The following is a 23617-nucleotide window of genomic DNA, read 5'->3' on the forward strand; positions in this document are numbered from 1 at the left end:
AAAAAAAAAAAAAGAGAAAGAAAAAGATGCAAAACAAATAAGATGTTTATATGTATAGTTTAAGCTTTCTGCTTTCCCTGACATACTTTGTGTTTGCTGAGAGAAAATTTACTCATTGCAGATCACTGGCTCTTCAAAAATGTTAAATACAGTTAATGCAATATTAATCGCCCTTTGGTGATATAAAATGCAATATTTTCAGGCAGCTATCGAGCTTTTCCAGAGGAAGAGCTGATGAAACCAGCCACAGCTGAATAGTGAGGAGAAAAAGCTCGGTATTTATTGCTTTTGTTTGGCTTTTGGCTACAGACACTGGAACACTGTAATGGGGGTAAGGACATTTATTTTATCTGCAATCTATGGGCTTGTGGAGCACGGGTGGCAGATGGGGTTTGCCTGTTATATTCCGAGAGTCATTTAGAGCAAATCCTAATAACTAATAATGATTTATGTTAATTTCGTTCACCTATGCGACTTTATGAAAGGAGGCATTATGCCATAAAGCATTCAGCCTGGAAAAAAAAACAGAAATCACTATATTCAAAAGCACCGGGTTAAAAACTTGTTTACACTGGAATTAAAGCCATCCGGGTGGACTCCACAGGCTTCTCCATCGCAGACGCACACGAGCGTCTGCGTTTTTTTTTTTAATATTAGGTGTCGATCAGATTAACCTGCGGCACAGAATCTACATGCGATTTATGCAGAACGCCGCTACGTGCTTAATGAAAAAAAGGGGGGTCGGCAGATTATTACTGGGGTTTTTTCTAGTAGTAGGAGGCGAGATCATTTCGTTATAATAGATACATAAATTCATCGCTGGCAGGAAATCGATCGAGGTCGGCGATCAAAGTTTATTTTTGGTATTTTTAAAAAAAAATAAGGGAGCAGTTAGTGCCAGTAAATAAAGCTGGCGACTGAGAGATTTCGGATGGGTTGTAGTGTTTGAAAAACAGGCCTCCAGCTGTTTATGGACTACATCTCCCATCATTCCCTCTAGCTAGCTAGATATCCCCCCTAAACATAACTGTGCGTTTATGAGAGTTTTCTTTCACCCTTCTGTTATCCAGCCTGCCTCCAGGCACTCTCTTTCTCTAAAGTGCAACACCATCAAAGCCCTTATTAACACTATTTCCAGGAGATCACAAGGTAAATCTTTCCTCCTGTTTACCAGTAACAGGGAAGAACAGTATGAGGTAAACGGGTTTTCTAACTCCAGAACCACACAAGGCACATCCAGTAGGATTATCTCTTTCAGAAAGGTTAATTCAAATTAGTCACTGCTCAAATGTGGAACGACCTTTCCTCTCTGATCTGTACCCACAGCCCCATCAGCACATGGTGGGACAGAAGGACCCTGAGTCCCCTTTGGGATTATTAACTCCATAATTGCAGGTGGGTCGGTTTATCTTTGCCATTTTGTTTCACTTTTTGATGCTGCTGACAACATTATAATCCTTTTGTATTTTATAATTATTATTATTATTATTATTATTATTATTATTACTGAAGTGTTTACCAGCACCTCAGTTTTCCCTGTTAGCTTCTAGTTAAAAAATAACTGAGCAGGAGTAGTGTGTTCATTTTTCTGTGTGTTTAAATGAAAGGGAGATATTTGTCACCAAATTGTGCTATGACTCTATACAATTCCTTCTGCACAACAAGCTTCTTCCCTTAAATTCGAGGCGTGATGCATTATTGAAAACCTATATCAAACAGCCCTGGCTTGCAGGCTCTCTGCGTTGGGCTGGAGATGAAGTCTGACTGTCTGACTGCACACAAGCCTCTAATATGTTAATGGCCGTAGGGGAAGCCTTAGGATCCATCTCAAGCTGCTTCGCACACCATATGTCAGGCCGTTAGCCACATGGATCTATTAATCAAAACAGAAAAAGTACCCCACTTACTGTATCTCTGCTAATATTAGCCCGTTGTCTTTAACATAGGAAACAAATTGACTTGTTTGAAAAAAAAAAAACTTACATCTATCCATCTATCTGTCATCTATCATCTCTCTCTCTCTCTCTATATATATATATATATATCAGCACCTTAAAAGGGCATGTAAACCTAAAAATGAAATCTAATCCCTAAGCAACTTTCCGATATCCATTCATTAAACGCTATTAACGGTTTTAATTGTTTTAACTGCAATTGAAAGCAGTGATTGCAATTGCACCGCTGGTCCAGTCTCTTGAAACTATGCAGCAGAAGTGATATTTGAGTGCATATTCTGCTACATTGTTTCAAAGCTTAGAACCACCAGGGCAGAGTATTGAATAGGACACCACTCCATAAGTTATTATTTTAAATACATTGGAAGCTGCATTTAAAAAGCTGTTGCTTAGAAATTATTTTATTAAGCAACATTTTATATTTGGCTTTACACCCCATTCGAGTCTCTATGTGGCCCTTGCATATTACAGTGGATCCTGGAGTTTAAATAATTTCTCCCAGTGATTTTTAATATGCATATTATTGTAGCAAAAATGGAACAATCCACCATGCAGCAATCCTGTAATTAATATTTTATTTCCAGTTCCTACAGTAGAGTGGGCTGTGCACGACCTTCTGGATGGGGATTGCACAATTGGATCTCTGACAAGCTCACCCTAAGTATGTAAGTTTCTTGGGGTGACCCAGCAGTACTGCTCAGAAAAACTACTTCTCAGAATGAGGGATGCTTTATTAACGCGCTTTATACCCACAATGGCTTTTTTTGTTATGCTTTATTTGTAGGGAGTGAACTAAGAATACACATTGACGGTACAATATAATGCATTATGTCCATCTACAGAGAGACAGAGAGAGAGCTTTCCTATATATCTGTCGTTTCACATTAAGGGTTGTAACTTAATTCCTTCAGGCTATTCATCACCAAAGTAATTAAACCCGCAAATGGATGTAAATAAAGTCAAATTGGTTTCTTGACAGATGAGCCGAAGAAGCCTGACAGGAAACCAGACAGATCAGAGCCTATTTTTGTGCTGGCAACACCAGTTAGAGCAATGACTTGCTTCAGGATACTCCTTCAAATCCCAATATGCTTAGTGAACGAGAACTGATCAACATAATTATCCAAACCATATATATATATATATATATATATATATATATATATATATATATATATATATATATATATATATATATATATATATATATATATATAAATATTTTTTTTTATTTTTATATATGCGCCTGTGCAAGCCATATGATACTAATAACTATGCTTGCACCTACCTCTCTTGGCAGTGGTTATCTAACTAGGTTCTCTTTGGCACCTTACTAACTCTCCAGGATATGCTACACATAGACAAACCTTTAATTAAGTAGAATAGCAGCAACCCCGCTCCCACGGTTTGATATAAATATTTCCCCCCTTAAGGTTTAATATTAGTTGTGTACGATTGTATTCTGGTGTCAAATACTTGCACAACAATAAAAAAGCCCATTGTGGGGTCCTAGGAGCAGCACTTGCTATGGCTGGATAAAAGCCATTCAGCTCCCATTCAGTAAAGTGCAAAGCAAATAGAGCCCTGACCGTGCCTGTGTGAGTTCAGCACCATGGACAGCTCCCTCTATGCATTACGGCCGAGCAAATCCATTGTACTGAATCAGAAATCTGTACTCACGCTAAACCCCAAAGCGACTCTCCATGTTCCTGCAATTTACAGTAGATATTCTACTTCTGTGGCAACACATATTTTCATTTTGTATAAGAAACGCAAAGCCCACATACCCCTGATTGCTAAGTTTATCCAAACATTTTAAATCCTGGTCCTTTTTTTAAATAAAACTTTCTTTTCACCATATCATACCACAGACAGATCTTTTCCAGCTTGGCAGTGTTATTTTTTTTATCCCCACGATGTATTGAAAGGAGTCTGTAACCAGGAATATTAACACCCGAGCCAGCACTTAATTAGAATACAATATGAATAGGGGGAGCATATGGAGGAGAATGTCAGGGGGGAACGAGCCAGGGGCAGATCAGAAGAAATTTGTATTCATTTCTGCCTCTTATTTGTTCAGTAATCTCTACCATCATGACTAAATCTTGGAGCACTGATGTAGTTCGAGTTGTTGTTGACTTAACGTCAGAATTCAATCACTAGGGGTTTTGCTGCAGCCGGACTACTTATTTGTCTAATAAATCCGTCATTTTGTAAGAAAAATATTTGAGCAGCCGCACTTGACCTCTTAGTATCCAGAAGTCACATTTTTTCCTACCAGTTTACAAATGCAAAATCAAGATGATAATTTAATGCCTCCAGGTAAAGAGTTGATTCCTGATTGGATTTTAGATGGAAATGTCTATTTTAAATACTGTGATTAAACTGTAAATAGAATCGTATTTTTGCTGTTATGATTGAGCTTCAGACCCTCATCTTAAACTTGCCTGCTTCTCTTTAAAAAGTTACTCGCTTCTTCCAGTCTATTCATTCTTAAAATGTGCATCATCCTTCTAACTTTAAATGAAGGAGTCAAATTTAAATGAGAAGGAAAAAAAAAAATTCATATGCTCCAAATGTGATTTTCTGCTTTATTTAAAAAACACAGAATCAGTCAGGGCTTTCTAATATTTTTAACCAATACAGTGTGTGTGCACCAGCAGTGATTTTCAGCACCACCTTAATATACACCACCCCTGCAATGGCATAATAGGCCATTCCACATACAGAAGGAGGAAGGCAGAGTAGTAATCTATATATATAACTGTTGGAATCAAATATCTATTATCCATGCAACCAGGAATAGCTCAGAAGTGAAGTCATACAGTGAATGCAGTTCATATAATACTCTGGAGAGGAACTCTTGATGGTAGTACAGTTGTAAATATGTTTTACTGGCCAAAGCAAAATGGGATTCCTGTGTATTCCCTAAACATAGCAAATAAGTGACTTGAAGTAGAATTGTTCTGTTAACAACCTAGGTCGTTCAATCACAAGTCAGTATCTCTCTCTTCTGTGCATAACTGCTCCCCCCTTGGAGCAGAAATAGCCATCCTGTGGCACACGGAGTTTAGAGGATGATGGAATTTGTAGTGCAGATGGAGAGAGATGGCTTTTGACCATGTCCACATTAAATATAGATGCAACAGATTTAAAGTTTGCAGCCTAATTGTTCATTTTAATGGAATTCCTTTAAAAGTACTCTAAGTACTTTCCTGTTTTACCCCTTGTTACCACTTATTCTGTCCTAACAATATTTGTTATATATACATATATTTTTTGCAACAAATACTGTTGCTGAGAACTATTTCACACCAGGTATGCCATGTATTGACTGCATGCTAACATTTCACTGTTCAGAGACTTTCTCTCCTCCAGACCTACACACACACTATTATAAAGAGAAGTATTGACTGCTATGATCAATGTGAAATTTGTCCTTGGTGTCAGTGATATATTGTCATGGCATGGCCATGAAGAGCTTTCAGCATGCACCAGAAGGGGCTTAGGTAAGATGCACATTGCAGAATAAAAGAACAGGCTGCTGCCAAATTCATAGATCTGTAGGATTTCTCATCCTGCTAGTACTTACAACACCGGGGGCTATATCAGTGAACGTGCTGTAGGTGCAGGATGTGAAAGAGAATACGGAGCACAACATGTTTAAATCATTTACCTTTATCTTTCTTTGCAGCTCTTTTCTTTCTCTATCTTTTGCATCACAAAAAAGGAATTGAACCAAAAATGTTTTGAACCTGCCAAGAATCAGTAAAAACCAATGGAAATATTAGTGCATCTGTTTGGTGTATTTATTGTTATTTCCATGTGCAGGGCCCCAGGCTATGCAGGAAAGCAATCAGGTGATTCTGAGAGCTGTGATGCAAGGTCAGATATCCTTGAGATAAATTCTAAAATATATAATGATTATTACTTTATTATCTAATAATATGTGCTTTCTTACCAGGGGCCCCTCTGAGGCTGGATGACTAATATCCTTTGGCCCTACCCTAAACTCAGTCCGGTTTAACTACTACTTTCACAATGGAAATGCAACCAAATGTCATAAATAAAAATATTTGCCTCCATCTGATAAAATGTAACCTCAAACTCCCTGTTTGTACTTTCACTGCTTTTTATTTATTCCTATCCTCTATAATACTGCCTGCGCAGGCATCAGCAGCTAAAGGAAGTAATCTTCTCACACATTTCTTCCTTCCTTGTCAGCAGGTTGTACTCTAATTACCCAAGACACAGCACGTATATAAGAACTAAAAGGGCAAACCAGCTTCTCCTTCCTAAAAATACAGCACAGTTATACACTACAACTGCATCATCACACTACTGTGTGTGTATATATATATATATATATTTATATATATATATATATATATATATATATAAAAAAAATAAAATCTCCGTATTTAGGAAAAATGATCATTGATGGCAAACAATAATACCCTTTATTCAACTCTGCAACAAAAGTTAAAGGGATACTGTCATGGGAAAACATGTTTTTTTTTCAAAATGCATCAGTTAATAGTGCTGCTCCAGCAGAATTCTGAACTGATATCCATTTTTCAAAAGAGCAAACAGATTTTTTTTTATTCAATTTTGAAATCTGACATGGGTCTAGGCATATTTTCAGTTTCCCAGCTGCCCCCAGTCATGTGACTTGTGCTCTGATAAACTTCAGTCACTCTTTACTGCTGTACTGCAAGTTTGAGTGATATCATCCCTCTCCCTTCCCCCCCCCCCAGCAGCCTAACAACAGAACAATGGGAAGGTAACCAGATAGCAGCTCCCTAACACAAGATAACAGCTCCCTGGTAGATCTAATAACAACACTCAATAGTAAAAGCCAAGTCCCACTGAGACAGATTCAGTTACATTAAGTAGGAGAAATAACAGCCTGCCAGAAAGTAGTTCCATCCTAAAGTGCAGACACAAGTCACATGACTAGGGGCATATTTGGAAACTCACAAAATGTCTAGCCCCATGTCAGATTTCAAAATTGAATATAAAAAAAATCTGTTTGCTCATTTGAGAACTGGATTTCAGTGCAGAAGTCTGCTGGAGTAGCACTATTAACAGATGCTTTTTCAAAAAAAAAAAAAAAACATTTTTCCATGACAGTATCCCTTTAACTTCCAAAAGTCTTGGCAAATAGGGTGCTTCTAAATAAATGGATATTGCTGGACTACATATAATCTAAAACTTGTAGAGTTGTAGGTAAGCAACATCTGGGGACCCAAAGATACATTCTATTAGAGAGAATTTGCTAATTTTGCACATATATGTACCAGATAGATTATCTGACTCCCTTTTTATACTCCATAGGATGGTGCAGTCGACAAGAGGAAATCCAGTGAGAATGGAGGAAAGGGATTTACAGGCAGTCTGGATATAAAAATCCCAAAAAGACAGCTAGGATACATATATGGGTATAAAAATGGGTTGACAAGAAATTGAAAATATAGTTCTAATTTGTTCAATGTTGAGTACAAAGTGGTACAGTGACCAATTTTGCCATGTTGATGCAAGACAGGAGTTTATTTTTTGCCCGTTAGGCTGAATTAGGGTTCTTACACATGGGGGTTTCTTCATGGCATCTTGTGTAGTGGCTTTTTAAGAGTTCCATTGCACAAGAATGCATGAGTTAACATAACCTATTTTGTCCTATAACAACAGTACTGCACCACACTGAACTGCCAAAGCACATGAGAGGCAACATTCAGTTTTCCCATAACATTAAACAATTCAATGTGGTGCAATGGGAACTGTCACTACAGGATAGAATGGGGTTGGTTAACTTGTTCATTCCCATGTGGTAGAACAGATAAAAACATCTATCATACAGAATCACAGGAAGAAATGCCTGTGTGTAAGAAACTTTACCAACTAACCTGCAAAAGTTTTTTTGAGGTTTATGAACTTTTGTCTTTTTTCAGCCTTACTTAAGGAACAATGACACTACAAAGTTTTCAGACTTAGGTGTCAGCTAATTCAACCAACAGCCATGTATTAAGATTGACTATTGATCAAAGTATTTTGAACCCTTTAAAATTCAGATACAAATCTCACAACTCACTTGGGAAAGTTTTCATATAGTCTGTTTTCAAAGAAATAAGAATTGTTGTAGAGCTTCAATGACATCATTGTCATGTGTAAAAACAGTTTCAAGTAATAATAATCTTGAAACTGAATAGTATATTTGGGCACAATGAAAATAAATTAAATAATTATAGATTATCCCATTAATCATGTGAACACCAGTGGCCATTCTGCTTTGGAGCCATTAATTTTCTTGCTATGCTTTTTGTTTATCCATTTATTTGGGGAAAAAAAGTATCTATGTAGTTGACACTGTAACTTTTTTTTAGTAAGATGCTGCATTCCTGGCAGTTAGGGCTAGTCCACACGGGGAGATAGCGACGCGTTTGCGGTCGCGGTGACAAAGCGCCGCGACAGTCGCCGCGACCGGCGCAGGCGACAGTTTTGTATGGGCGCCTATGTAAAAACGCCTGTGCTAACCACACGAGGTGATGCGCTTTTCAACAGTCGCCTGAAAATGCCTCGCCAGGCTTTTTCAGGCGACTGTTGAAAAGCGCATCGCCTCGTGTGGTTAGCACAGGCGTTTTTACATAGGCGCCCATACAAAACTGTCACCTGCGCCGGTCGCGGCGCTTTGTCGCCGCGACCGCAAACGCGTCGCTATCTCCCCGTGTGGACTAGCCCTTAAAGGGTTTAATGCCATGTTTAGTAGAGAGGGCTCTAAATTCTAACCTCTGAGTTATCCCCTGAATACAATTAAAACATACAGTGTGTGTAAGTTGTTATATACATTAGTTTGGTGTTGAAGTTAGGAATGCTCAGTAGGTGTTCGTCCTGCTGCAGTAGCAGTAAAACTCTTGTAGTACAAAATGCCAGAATTTATAGTCTAAGAACAACTTAAAAGCCACAGACTTGACATCATTAGTTTATATACAGTATTTTTACTTAAGTAGGGGCACTCAGGTTTTACCAGACTCAGTTTTTTATCTCTATTCTTACCTCAACCAGACTGGGCAAGGATCTGCTCCCTTTGTACCCTCACCAACTGAGCAGATCTTCCCAAGTACAGTCAACTTACAAATGAAAGGAATGTTTTTTCTATTTAATGTAGTATCCTGTTTGCATGTTTACACAATATAGGGCAGGGATGTCCAACCTTTTGGCTTCCCTGGGCCACATTGGAAGAAGAAAAATGTTCTGGGGCCACACTCGAAATACACACAAACACTAACGCTAAGTTTTGATTTAATTTATTGTAAAAGTAAAAGAAAAGAGGGTATCATAAACCTAGTGGGATTTTTGACATTGTGTTTGAGAAACTAATGTATCGTTATCTGGTTGAATGGAGGTAGTTGCAATTCTCAGTGAATTCTCAAGGTGCTTATCAGATAATTTTACTCTTAGGGGGTTATTTATCAAAGTCCGAATTTACTGTTACAAACTCTGATCAAACCTGTTTTTTTTCCCCCCCGCTTCTTTATTATTACATTTTCCCGAAAATTTGCTTTGCAGGAAAAAAAATCAGAATTTCAAAATTTTTTCGGATATTCGATCCGATTTTCATGAATTTTTCATCCGATTTTCAAGATTTTCACAAATTTTTAGGATTTTTCACCCGAAAACTCCGAAAACTTTGGGGTATTGCACAAAACCCAGCACACATCAAAACATTATTGGGACTTCTCCCATTGACTTATATGCAACCTCGACAGGTCTGAGATGCCGGAATTTTGGATTCGGATTTTTCCATCCTCTGGGTTTAATAAATCCTGAAAAATTCGTGGTTTTTTTAAAAGTCAGATTTTATTAAAAAAAATCACAAATTTTTCATGATTTTTGCATTCGGAGTTTAGTAAATAACCCCCTTAGTGTGCTCTTTCTTGAAAAAAGTTGTTCACAAATGTAGGCTCTGCATATATCCCTAGCATAGCAGGCGATGCTGCTGAAGAATGCTTACCTGCCTTTGTAAGTAACCGAACGCTCACTTGTTAACAGCTTTTGCTGCTCTAGGAAGCCATACACCGCACACCCCATGTAAAATTAAAAGCACACATGCACACAATTAGCGACCGCGTACATACTCTCTCTGTGCGTGACATTGCAACATGACGTTTCCTGGATTGAAGGAAATTCAAGCTGGGCAGCATTCATATACATCCTGGGCCGCAGGTTGGACACCCCTGATATAGGGGTTAAGGAAATAAAATACAGTAGTTATGATTATAATATCTCTTTTCTTACAGCAACAAAAATTAGTCATTTAGATATGGACCACTAATCTAAACTAACTGGCTATATAAATATGTACAATTCTTTAATCAAAAGGAGGCAGAATGAAAAATATTTTTTAATGCAACTAAAAATATTAATCTAAATAAGTTTAAGTAAACATGACACATTGTTTTCTTTGGTAATTTTATTTTCTGGAGAATAGTATAATTGTGAATAGATTCCATGTAATTACAGGAAATTAAATGAAAAACAAATGTAAAAATAATGTGTACAAATTAGAACAAAAATGTGATTTTCACAATTTAATATTTTTCTTTCACATCTCCTTAATCTCCTTCACATTACAAATCTTACATAGTGCAAGACCTGCTTAAATAAGGTGTTATTGGCACAAAGCTGACATTTTTTTTTTACAGTTTAGGGCCACAACTCTCTAGTGGAAGGAAGGTTACACCCCATCCATTTAAAAAATATATTTCTGTTACATCGGGATGATTCCTGACTGTTTGATACTGTAGAAACAGGTGAGGGCATAGCAAGTACAATTATCAGTAGCTACATATCAGTAATTGTATGTTCAGTTTACAGACCTCTTTGTATCCAGGAGAGAAGTAACAATGGAATTGCCAAAACATTCATATTCTTTAAGTTGATTTTAGCCCACAACCCATGAAGATATGGTCTTAAAATGACATGTGTTTAACCTTAATTCACAAGATGGAGGCCTTAATTTGGTGTTCCTATTCCAGCCACTAACCCCAGATTTTTTGCATGTTTCTTTTTTCTATCTCTCGCTTTATAAAATAAGCTATGATTAACCTCAGAGGACCAGACCATCAGGGCATAGGATAGGGAGGGGTGGGATCTGTCCATTTTTGTGTAATATGTTTCCTGGCTATAAATAGATATTCATTACTATACATACTCAGGTATCTCCTGTCTGATGTACTGACTGAATTTGTCTTGGATGTTGACCAGTGAATGGACTCAAAGGGGGTTTGTTAGTTACAGAAGAGTCTGGAGATCATACCATGACCTGAAGATGCATTCATAGTAATATGTAAATGATAGATTTCAGGATATAAACATAACAGCAAATAAGACACTTTACATAAACTCAGAGGCAAGTACAATGCAAATAGAGATGTACACAAATCAATGGCATGACCAGAATATAAGCCCCAGAATAGAGAGAAGGGTATCCTAACTGACAAAAGCAGTAATGACAATTCAGCTACAAAACTGCCCTATTTATCATGTGTAAAATGGTGATAAAATACACAACATATTCCCAACTTATCAAGATATGTAATGATTTTAGGAGACTGTTCAACTTACTGGTAAAAAAAAGCAGTGGCTACCTGAAAATGCTCTATAAAATAGTCAGTCATTATCAATCAATTTTACCCCATTTTTATACCCTTTTTTTAACTTTGAAATATATTTACTGTTTGCTTTTTTCTCTTTGAAATTAAAGATTTACCCATTAATGGTTAAAATTTTATTCTGAAAAATATAATGGCAAAACACAGAAGCCTATGTTTCTAACCTGAATTAAGAATAATTCATGTAAAAATCTCTCCTCCCCGTATGTATTTGCCAAGAGGTCGTAGCAAATAGAGATCCTAACTTTGCATAATGGGTTTAGCATTTCCATGACATCATCGGGGATTCTGCAAGATAGTTCTAGGATAATCTGAGTGGTCATTCAGCAGAGTAGTAAATATTTAATGAAGATATATGGGAAGAAGGGAAGAAGTGGTCAGAAAGGTGAAATTATAGTGCTCAGTGTTCTGTGAAGAAGGCTAGTCTCCTTTATAACTTAGAATTAGAATTGTGAAATCTTATTTAACACGCAGCACAGTTCTAATATTGGTGTCAAATAGCAAACTAGTATTTATGTAAATATACATGCTCTACTTATTACTGAATTTGATCTATTTTAAACATCTAACTATACCATTGCTTTTCTAACACACCTGCCAATAAAACAAGTCCTGGGAGATATATATATATATAGAACCAAAACCATTCAATAATAGTCACTATTATTTCTTACACATAATATCAATATACAGAAACTTTGAAAATTACAAAATTATAGCGATATGTAATAATACATTTAATTTGCTGGCATTCCATATTGACTTCTTAAGTTATCTGGAAATGTTGTCCTTGAATTAAACTGCAGATACACAAATTGCAATAATTGATCAGTGTATCAAACTTTAGATTCTCCATTATGACTGCAGCCACCTTTAATTTTCAAGTGAATACTGTTTCAACTGGTTTCATTTGGTGTTTATCCGGTGGATCAGCAATGTAGATATTTATCATTTCTGCCCAACATTACTGCATGGCAAGCAATTTATCTGATATCTTTCTGTATAGCAAAATAATGATGTGATATGAAAGTTGGCGGATTGGAGACCCTAAATATCCCTTTGAGAATCACTCTAGGGGGCAAATTTACTAAAGAGCACCAATTTGCTAGCAATCCAGACTGTCACTCTCTCTCTCTCTCTCTCTGGCAAATGGGCGCTAATGCGCAAATTCACTAAAGTGCGGATTTTACTGAACGTTACCTCTTTCGCCAAAGTTGACTTCACCACTGCAGACCAGAAGAAGTGCTAAAACGAAGCTAGATCTTCCTCAATCTTCTGTCACTTACTGTACATCATATCCTGTGTGTGGAAAATGCATTAAAGTTCCAAAAACGCTTGCGACTTTTCCTTTTTTGGGTAATCCAGACATTTCATAACATATGGAACATTCATTTTACAGTGGACTCATGTGTAGGGCATTATATTCACTCTCCTGTCTTTATTAAAGTTCCTTGGACATGTGTAATAAAAAGTGGTAACTTCAAGCATTTGCACCAACATTTATAATAAAGACCTCGATACAACTTTAAATTACCCGCTGTATGAAAATTGACCTAAGCGCAAGATAACTAGCGAATTTTCACTAGGCACAGATGAAAAGTAGCGTTTCTTTGCTATGAAATGCTCGCACTTCTGAAGTATCGTTAGCAAAAAGACGCCATTGTTCGGCAACCAGGGCACAACTTTGTATATTAGTGAATTAGCACAGTGGTAGTGAATTTGCGCCTGGCGAAGTGGTGCGACGTGTGTGAAGCGGTCACTGGCGACAATTCATCCTTTAGTGAATCTGCCCCTAGGGATCCAGTGGAAGATCACTGCACTAGGTAGAAGGGGATAGAAATAAAACAATTTAGTTTAATTATTTCATACAATCTTTGCCCTAAAAAGAGCTGCATTTGTCCTTATAAGCATTAATATATGTTTTTTAACAAATGTAACATTTTTCTTGAGGGTGGAAGGGATTTTATTGATTCATCAATTGCTGCTTACAATTTGCTTTGGGGACTTACTATTCAGAGGGGTTTTAGAGCTACACCTTGCACTGAAATCAATTCAAACCCAAAAGAACAGGATGGTGTTTAAAGCTTTCATAAATGTGTAATTTTTTTTAAAAGCAATTCATCCAGAAAAAAAATCCTGACAATTAGGAAAGTGATAAGTACCTCTGCAATGTTTTGTTCTTCTGGGAATCCTTCAGATTCAGATTCCCAATCCAAACTTTAGTATATCTGTCCCTAAACTGGACAGTGAACTAGATATTGAATTCAGCAGAATGTATGTGAGCAGATCGTGTTCCAATTATTCCCATCAGTAAATATACCATCATAGCAAACCGTCATTTTTCACAATCTGTGGAGCCCTCTAATTTTTTCATTGTTACTTTTCATAGAGTCACAGAAGTATCCTAATGTGAGACTGGCATATTAAGTGGGCTGATACAAGAACTTCTCTCAGCATGTCATGTTTTATCAGAATTAAGTATCATTAGGCACTTGCTAAATAGCTAACGAACAGTCCTCTTTGGTAAATGGCACACAAGCTGCAGTGCACATTTCTCTTATTATGGTTGTGTATCAATTGTGTTACTTCTGGCGGGCTGCAGTAACAACATTAGTGTCCAATTTATCGGATGCAAGTCAGTTCATGTAAACATAGCCTGGAAGGGAACCCTGGACTAAGGGGTTGAAGGCTGGCCTTAATTACATGGCTCTGTTATGCCCTGTGCTTTGCACTAGTGTGAAACTCATCAGGCTGAGCTTATTGGGCACTTGCTGCAAGATGCCAAGGAGAATGTATAAGTGCAAGTACCTTTGTGAATAGCATTGAAGCAAGCACACTTTTTACAGCTAATGTAGAACATTATTGCTCCTCTTTCCCAGTAAAGGAAACTGAGGTGCCAACACTTTCTTAGTCACAAGTTGTTATCACAGGGAAGTTGATGGCAGTTAGATTAATAAATGATTTATATATCTGACACTTGCATATCTCTTTGGTCCCAGAGAGGGCTTGTGAATGTTGCTATTAGTGCATCCCTGGTGACACTAGTTTTTTGCTGATGGGATGTTTTATCCCTCATCTGCAAAGCCATCCACTGGCAAGAGATGTATGAGAGAGTATCAGCGGGGACATGAGTGCTGCTATTAGTGCTTCCCTGGTGACACTAGCTTGTTGCTGATGGGATTATGTATTCCTCATGTGAAAAGCCATTCTATGGCCAGAACTGAAGACTGGTGATAAGATACAAGCAAGGTTGTTTGTTTTACAAGTTGCTGGATTGAGCCTTCTAATCACATCAACAATGACAAGTCTTACTTGCTTGCCAGAGCAAACTGTGAGTTGGCCATCTGATCCTGACCCATCAAAAACAGATGTAAACATCCAAGTATCTGATTTGTTTTAATGTTAATAACAGTACATTTTATTCATTTATTGAGTTCTGCAATTCATGGGTGTTCATAATAACAGGCCACCATGAGTGATGTTTGGCTGCAAATGTGAGTGCCAAAGGGAGCCTGTTTCCCATATACAGCAGTCCCTTCTAATACTAATAAATGAATGACCTGAAATTATTTTTTAAAAATATTATTACTATTATTTTTTTCCTTTAATTTTTGATCAAGAGCTAATGTTTCCCTTTATTAAGAAAAAAAATGTAAGCATTAAACACAATTTCTGACATTTATTTAAATACTATATAGATAAAGCAAAAAGAAATTAGAAGTCATCATTCTACCCATAATAATTTATGCATAATTTATACAGCCCAGACAAATATATTCAGCTAGCTTGATAGACTATAAAAAAATTCTTATTTGTATGGATTGTTATAAGGTTTTCAGAAATAGTGTTACTGGTACTACAGGTTTCAAGTGCAAATCTTAAATAATAAAAAAAGAAATGACATTATGAAAAAGAATTTTTGTAAATAAAGGACCATGATAATATAGAATGTACAGAAAATATTCTCTTTAAAATATTAAGATATTATGCATTCATTAATTCCATCTTTGACATTTTTTAGTGAATACACACAGTATACTCCCCAAGGATTAAGGTTTTTCTTTTTGTACCAAATTAAAAATTATTTCTTTATAAGTTGTATAAAATAAAGAGGGAGAAAAAAAGCTTTTCAGTACCCAGTTTGCCTCAAAGAAGAAGAAATCAAAACCTTTCTGAAAACAGAGTATCAGTCCATGGATCAACACTACACCGTACATATAATAATCAGTAGCCTTTTTTTTCTCTACTATGCTAACTACCCAAAGCAGCTGAGCATATTCTGAAACATTACTCTGCATCAAATCACTGACTATTTTTCTTAATTTTGACAATTAGGAAGGTGTTAATAAATGTGATACAATGTAAACTTCTGTGAATTTTTCACAAATACCTGTGGGCCCATTTATTAAACATCAGATTTGTCTGTTTGAGGTTTTTAAGGGGAAAACTTGAATTTTTGGTGAAAAAAAACCTAGAATTTTTAGAGGTTTATTATACCCCAAAGCTGCTAAAAATCTGAATTCGAAAATACTCACTCTCAAACCTGTCGAGGTCATGTAGAAGGAAATGGTAGATGTCCCTGAAGTCTTGACATCGTGATCTGGCTGGATAATCCGAAAAAGTCTGGTTTTCAGAGCGTCAATCGTGAGATCAAAATTGACACTTGATTTTGTTGCAATGTTTTGTTGCTCCAGTTTTTTCGAGAAAAATTATTGATAAATGAATTAAATTTGTGAAAGGGAATTTGGTCAACAGGCATCTCAGACCTGTCGAGGTTGCATATAACTCAATGGAAGAAGTCCCAATGATTTTTTTATGTGCGCTGGGGTTCGTGCAATACCCCGAAGTTTTCAAGTTTTCGGACAAAAAGCATAAGAAATCGTAGTTTTCAGGTGAACAATCTGAAAATATTGTGAAAAGTAAATTTTCGTGAAAATGTAATAATAAATAAGCATAAAAAACCTGAGCGGATTTGATCGGAGTTTGTAGCAGAAAATATTGAGATAAATTCGGACTTTGATAAATAACCCCCTATGCATATTAAACTATTTACTTTTTTGGAGTTACTGCTCCTTTTAACTATCCTGGTACTAGTCACTGAAAACTTCATTGCATAGATTACAGTCAGGATACAGCTGTCATGGTGGAGGATTAGGGATGGTCATACATTTTAATTTGGTTATTAAGGGTCATCTTCAAATTTGATTCTGAGTTATGCTAAAAACAATTACTTTTACATTATCTTTTTTAGTTAAATTTCTCAAATAATCTAATAAGTGCATATACTGGATTTTATATACATATATTGCTCAACTGTTTTAATATAAATGATAATTTCTTTAACTTTTTAAACCTATTCATTTTGGAATTTATATCTATATATCTATATATACTGTATATATATATATATATATATGTAGTTTGGGTATTTTCTGTGACCATATGAGGAAAGTGAAGATTCCAATTCATATCCTCGTTTATTCTTTAACTTTAATTCAGATCCATGTGTACATGAAGTTTAACATGCCAATAAGCTGTCTTGGGAGAACGCTACATCAGCATATGCAAAGTTGCATAAAATGTGTAAACATTCAAAAATTAATTAGAAGATTGAATAGAATACAATGACCTTCCTTCTTCTCAATCTTACACTGCTAGCTAAGTATTTGAGTCTGAGAAATTGCACTAATGAAGCTATTTGAAAGCTCTTGTGGACAACTGCTTCCTTTTTGAAGATTAAATGAATGATGTTGATGTGATTAATCTTAGTACAGGGAGTGATGCGGCAGCCAGAAAATACCTTGGTGATTTTCATAATTAAACTAAATCAACATTTCAAAGAAATGCCAGTGTTATCGCTTGTATATTAGAATTACATTCATTAGACAGAAGAAACAAATAATTTAAGCAAACAAGATTTTCCTTTTGGTGTGCTGAGACTTTGGTCGTGCCTTATGGTGTACTCTCTGTAACCATTATTTTCAGTTTATGTTTTCACAACTGCAGTTTTTTCCCCTTTATCAACTAAAAGATGAAATTATTTTTTTTTTAAAAACACAGTGGTTTTGTTTTATTGATTACTAGTTACTCTATTACTATACTTCATAAGTCTAAAGTATACGAATTATGGGATGGCTGTCTCTTATAGACCCCATTTTATCCAAATACAGCTATAGGACCTATTCTCTGGAATGCTTGAGACTTAGGGATTTTCTTTCTGTAATTTGGATCTTTATACTTTGGGACAAATTTACTTAAGGTCGAATTTTGATGGTTAATCCATCGATCGAATGAAATTCCTTCGATCAAAAAGACCTTGCAAAGCCTATGGGGACCTTCCCCATAGGCTAACATTGACTTCGGTTGCTTTGAGGTGGTGAACTAGGGGGTCGAAGTTTTTTTTTAAAGAGACAGTACTTCGACTATCGAACGATTTTTAGTTCGAATCGTTCGATTCAAAGTCCTAGTCGAAGTTGCCCATTCAACGGTCGAAGAAGCCAAAAAAAACATTTGAAATTCAAAGTTTTTTTTCCTCTATTCCTTCACTCGAGCTAAGTAAATGGGCCCCCAAAAGTCTACCAGAAAATCACATAGAGATTAGATAAACCCAGACTAGTTTTTCTTACAATAAGGATTATTTATTAGGGATGCACCGAATCCACTATTTTGGATTCAGCCGAACCCCCGAATCCTTTGTGAAAGATTCGGCCAAATACCGAACTGAATCAGAACCCTTATTTGCATATGCAAATTAGGGGGTGGGAAGGGAAAACATCTTTTACTTCCTTGTTTTGTGACAAAAAGTCACGCGATTTCCCTTCCCACCACTAATTGGCATATGTAAATTAGGATTCTGTTCGGCCAGGCAGAAGGATTCGGCCGAATCCTGCTGAAAAAAGCCGAATCCTGGCCGAACCCCGAACCGAATCCTGGATTCGGTGCATCCCTATTATTTATATCTTAGTTTGGATCAAGTACTTGTTTTATTATTATAGAGAAATAGGAAAGCATTTTTTAAAATGTGGATTATTTGGATAAAATGGATTCTATTCTAAACTCTATTTATGTTATTTGGAGCTTTCTGGATAATGAGTTTCCAGATAACAGATCCCATACTGTAATCCAATTTTTTTTTAAAATGATCCCCTTTTTCTCTGTAATAGAAAAAAAGAACATTGTACTTAATCCTAGCTAACACATAAATAATTCTTATTGGAAGCAAAACCCGCCTGTTGGGTTTATTTGGGGGCCGATTTACTAACTTCGAGTGAAGTATTCGAAGGTAAAAAACGTCGAATTTCGAAGTTTTTTTTCGACTACTTCGACCATCGAATGGGCTACTTCGACCTTCGACTACGACTACGACTTCGAAACGAAGGATTCGTAGTAAAAATCGTTCGACTATTCGACCATTCGATAGTCGAAGTACTGTCTCTTTAAAAAAAACTTCGACCCCCTAGTTCACCATCTAAAAGCTACCGAAGTCAATGTTAGCCTATGGGGAAGGTCCCCATAGGCTTGGCTTACTTTTTTTGATTGAAGGATATTCCTTCGATCGTTGGATTAAAATCCTTCGAATCGTTCGATTTTATCGTTCGATCGAAGGAATTATCATTCGATTGTTCAATCGAACTATCTGTGCTAAATCCTTCGACTTCGATATTGGAAGTCGAAGGATTTTAATTCCTAGTCGAATATCGAGGGTTAATTAACCCTCGATATTCAACCCTTAGTGAATCGGCCCCCTAATGTTAAAATGATTTTCTAGTAGATTTAGGGGGTTATTTACTAAACCACAATTTTTTCTGGTGGGGTTTTATGGGCAAAAACACTATTTTTTTGTGATCTGTGCTGGGCTTCATCCGATAACCCGAAAATTTGGGGTTTTTGGGCAATAACCAGAAAAAAATCTAGTGATTCTGGTGTCAAAGATTTTATAGATTTTTTTCCTGATTTTTTTTGAGCTATTTTATTAACAAATAAGATAAAATCGTGCATGGGAGTTTGGTTGAGTTCGGTTTAATAAAAATATGAAATAAGTTCGAGTTTTAGTAAATAATGACCTAATTGTTAGCAAATAATTTCTATTGTTAGCAGGGTAAATGTTGGATCCAAGCAAATATAAAACTAAGCACCATATTTATATAATCCATTGCATACATTTTATGTAGTATTTTAAGTGCTCGCACACAACATTGTCACCACAATTATTTTCACAGAGAATCGGCACTCTTTCTTCTTTCTTTCTCTTCCATGCATACATGTTTTATTATGTCCTAAGTTAAAATTGACCTTTATATGCTGGAAAATTATTCACCCAATTTTCATCACAATTATTTTAGTATCAGGCATTCATGACACTTTTCCTTGCTTTATGGCTCTGTATCTGCAGCTGTAATATTTGATTACCCTCAATTGATGTATTATGTGTAGGTTAATAAACAGAAATAAAAACAATTCTTCTTACATCTTCATTCATTTTAGACAGAATTTGACATTTCCCTTCTTACACAAAATTCGGGCTTTTTGCAATTTAGTGTGTAATCATTTACTGTGTATTTAAAGATAAGTAAGTCGATGATAAACCCTACTTTTAAATATGATAAATCTTCCGTTCAGTGAAGAATGATGGTAGAAAGCTGTATAATATATATATTAAATTGTCATATACATGTACTATAAATGGCTACATGTATAATAAATAGCTACACCAGTGACAGCAGATAAACCAAAGTAAACGGGGAATAAACAAGTTATTGAGGGAGTGAATAATATGTGAATGAATAGGGAAGACTAGGAGGATTCATATGATAAAATATAAAGGGAATATGACATCATAAAGCTTATAACAGAACTGACCTATTGGAGTCTATGGGGGTTATTTATCAAAGTCCTTATTTATTGCATTTGCTTTGCAAGAAAAAAAATCAGATTTTCATGATTTTTTTCAGATTTTCCCCACAAAACATCCATCAAAAAATCATTGGGACTTCTCCCATTGACTTATATGCAACCTCGACAGGTCTGCGATGCCGGATTTTCAGATTCAGACTTTTCCATCTTTGGGGTTTAATAAATTCGAGATTTTTCCAATTTTATAAAAGAAATGACGAATTGTTCTGATTTTTGCATTTGGAGTTTAGTAAATAACCCCCTATGGGTGTGTGTGGTTTTTTTTTTAGCAATTTCCCCCCAATCGAATATAGTCTATTGGCATACTATCACCAAATTATTCCACCACAAACATAATTGCTTTGAACTTTTGCGGTGGTTTCCTTGAAAACATTTGTTGATGGCAAAGTTTGACTCGGAATCCATAACTTTCTTATGCTTCCCAACAACCCTTTTCATTTAAATAAAACCACCAATTACAGGTATTGGATCTATTATGCAGAATGCTCGGGGCCTAGTGGTTTCCAGATAAGTTATCTTTCCTCAATTTGGTTCACCATACTTTAAGGGGTTACTTATCAAAGTCTGAATTTATCAAAATTTTTTTAAAAAACAAACTCAGACCAAATCTGAGGTATTTTTGCCTTATTTATTAATACACTTTTCTGAAGATTTCGTTTGCGGAAAAAAACTGAATAAATTGTGAAAAATACGAATTGTAAATGTAAATGTTTTGGATTTTCCATCCGAGAAAAATCTTTGGGACGTCTCCCATTGACTTATATGCAACCTCGGCAGGTCTTAGATGCCAGATTTTCGGATTCAGACTTTTTCCATCCTCGGGGTATAATAAATCTCGAAAGAATTGTGTGTTTTTATTTGTCCACTAAAAATCTGGATTTTATTCTAAAAAAACACAAATTTGCTGGGTTTTTGACATTGGGAGTAGTAAATAACCCCCTAAGTCTGCTAAATAAATAAGCCAAATAAAATTGTGTTGCCGCCATGGATGTGGATTGGATACAGATTTATGCAGATTAGTTAGGATCAGAAGTATTGTTTTTATTATTAAAGAGGAAAAGGAAATCTTTTTTTTTTTTTTAAAATAAGAATTATTAGCTCAAAATGAACTCTATGGGCGATTACTGTGACTTGTAGCTCTGGATAATGTGCTTAATGTTCCCTAATGTAATTTAGTTTGTCAGGGACACATACAGTAGTAATGATATTCTAAGAAAACAATACCTGGTTATATACAGGTATGGGACTTGTTATCCAGAAGCCCATAACCTGAAACTTGTGCTTGATCCAAACTAAGATATAATTAATCCTTATTGGAGGCAAAACCGGCCTGTTGGGTCTATTTAATGTTTAAATGATTTTCTAGTAGACTTAAGGTATGAAGATCCAAATTACGGAAAGAGCCCTTATCTGGAAAACCCCAGGTCCCAAGCATTCTGGATAACAGGTCCTATACCTGTATTATGCAGTTTCTGGATATGCATTTAAACCCCTTGAAATGAAATCCCACTTGGCTGTAGCATCAAGTGAGAATGCAATTTTGCACAGTAACTTGTGAAATCTCTTTTGTTTGCAATTTGTTTTAGTAAATTGACATTGTAGATAATCATATGAAGTGTCATTTATACAGTATTAGTAATACATTGGTGCAATCTACTGATAACTATACAAAACAAAGAATTATTGTAGCCTGACTAGAACAAGAAATGTCCGATCTAGGGTTAATGACTGCTGCATCAATACAAACTGAGGGCAGTTTTCAATCTATCCCCACTCTAAATTATTTTAAAGGTTTCTCTGTGACTTTTGTTAACCTTGATATTTAGAGTGTGCTGTCTAGCCACTGTGCAATCTAGCCACATACCGTTGTTTAATAGAAAAAATAAATGATTTCTTTAGCTTACTGATGAAGAAGAAGACTTTCACATCAGGGACTCAAATTTTAGTACAACTGGCTCCAAGAGGTGAAACGAGCTTTGCAGTCTGTGTTAAGTTTAAAATAAAAAAAAAAACAACCTATAAAGGGAAGCAAACATCTTACAATGTATGTAATCTAACCCTGATTAACCGCCCCATAACATGTGTAGGAATTTTTGGAAATATTCTAAAATCATTCAATTATAAAAGCATGGTTGTGTGCGCAACATGGGCTGTCTTTTCATAGTTTTTATAGAAAGGTGATGTAGGCTTACTGATAGTTAATTAATAGTTTTGTATCAGAATTTATGGTAGTTATGTAGACTTCAACTACAGGTATGGGACCTGTTATCCAGAATGCTCGGGACCTGGGGTTTTCCGGATAACAGATCTTTCCGTAATTTGGGTTTTCGTGCCTTAAGTCTATTAGAAATTCATTTAAACATTAAATAAACCCAATAGGCTGGTTTTGCTTCCAATAAGGATTAATTTTATCTTAGTTGGGATCAAGTACAAGCTACTGTTTTATAGGGATGTCGCGGACTGTTCTGCGGCGAACTTGTTCGCGCGAACATCGGCTGTTCGCGTCCGCCACAAGTTCGCGAATGTCGCGCGACGTTCGCCAATAGGCGTTCGCGTCAAAATCGTTCGACCATTCGACCATTCGGTCGCTAAAATCGAACGATTTTCGTTCGATTCGAACGAAAATCGTTCGATCGAACGATTAAAATCCTTCGATCGTTCGAATCGAACGATTTTCGGATGTTCGAAGTTCGCGAACTGTTCGCGAACTGTTCGCATTTTTTGCCGGTGTTCGCGAACGGCGTTCGCGAACACATTATCGGCGGTTCGCTACATCCCTACTGTTTTATTATTACAGAGAAAAAGGAAATAATTTTTAAAAATTTGGATTATTTGGATAAAATGGAGTCTATGGGAGACAGCCATTCCGTAATTCAGAGCTTTCTGGATATCAGGTTTCCGGATAAGGGATCCTATACCTACCTGTACTACTTTTATAAACAAAGGTCTTTTGTATATATGGGACAGATGCTGCAACAAATCTTCCCTACTTCGGGCGACTAATCTCCCCAAATGCCTTCCAACTGTCAAGAATACGAATTTCCGAAGTCGCCCAAAGTTGCCTCATGAGGAAAGCGATTC

General features: G+C 36.1%; 1 long non-coding RNA gene across 1 annotated transcript in view; it reads left to right on the top strand.

The window, feature by feature from the left end:
- Nucleotides 1-228: 228 nt before the first annotated feature.
- LOC121400034 overlaps nucleotides 229-23617 on the top strand; it is an 83551-nt gene continuing 60162 nt past the window's right edge. The window contains exon 1 of the long non-coding RNA XR_005965497.1: nucleotides 229-331. This is a non-coding gene — a long non-coding RNA (uncharacterized LOC121400034). The remainder of the gene's footprint in view (nucleotides 332-23617) is intronic.

This window comes from Xenopus laevis, chromosome 2L (genome assembly GCF_017654675.1).
Source record: "Xenopus laevis strain J_2021 chromosome 2L, Xenopus_laevis_v10.1, whole genome shotgun sequence".
NCBI classification, from domain to species: domain Eukaryota; kingdom Metazoa; phylum Chordata; class Amphibia; order Anura; family Pipidae; genus Xenopus; species Xenopus laevis.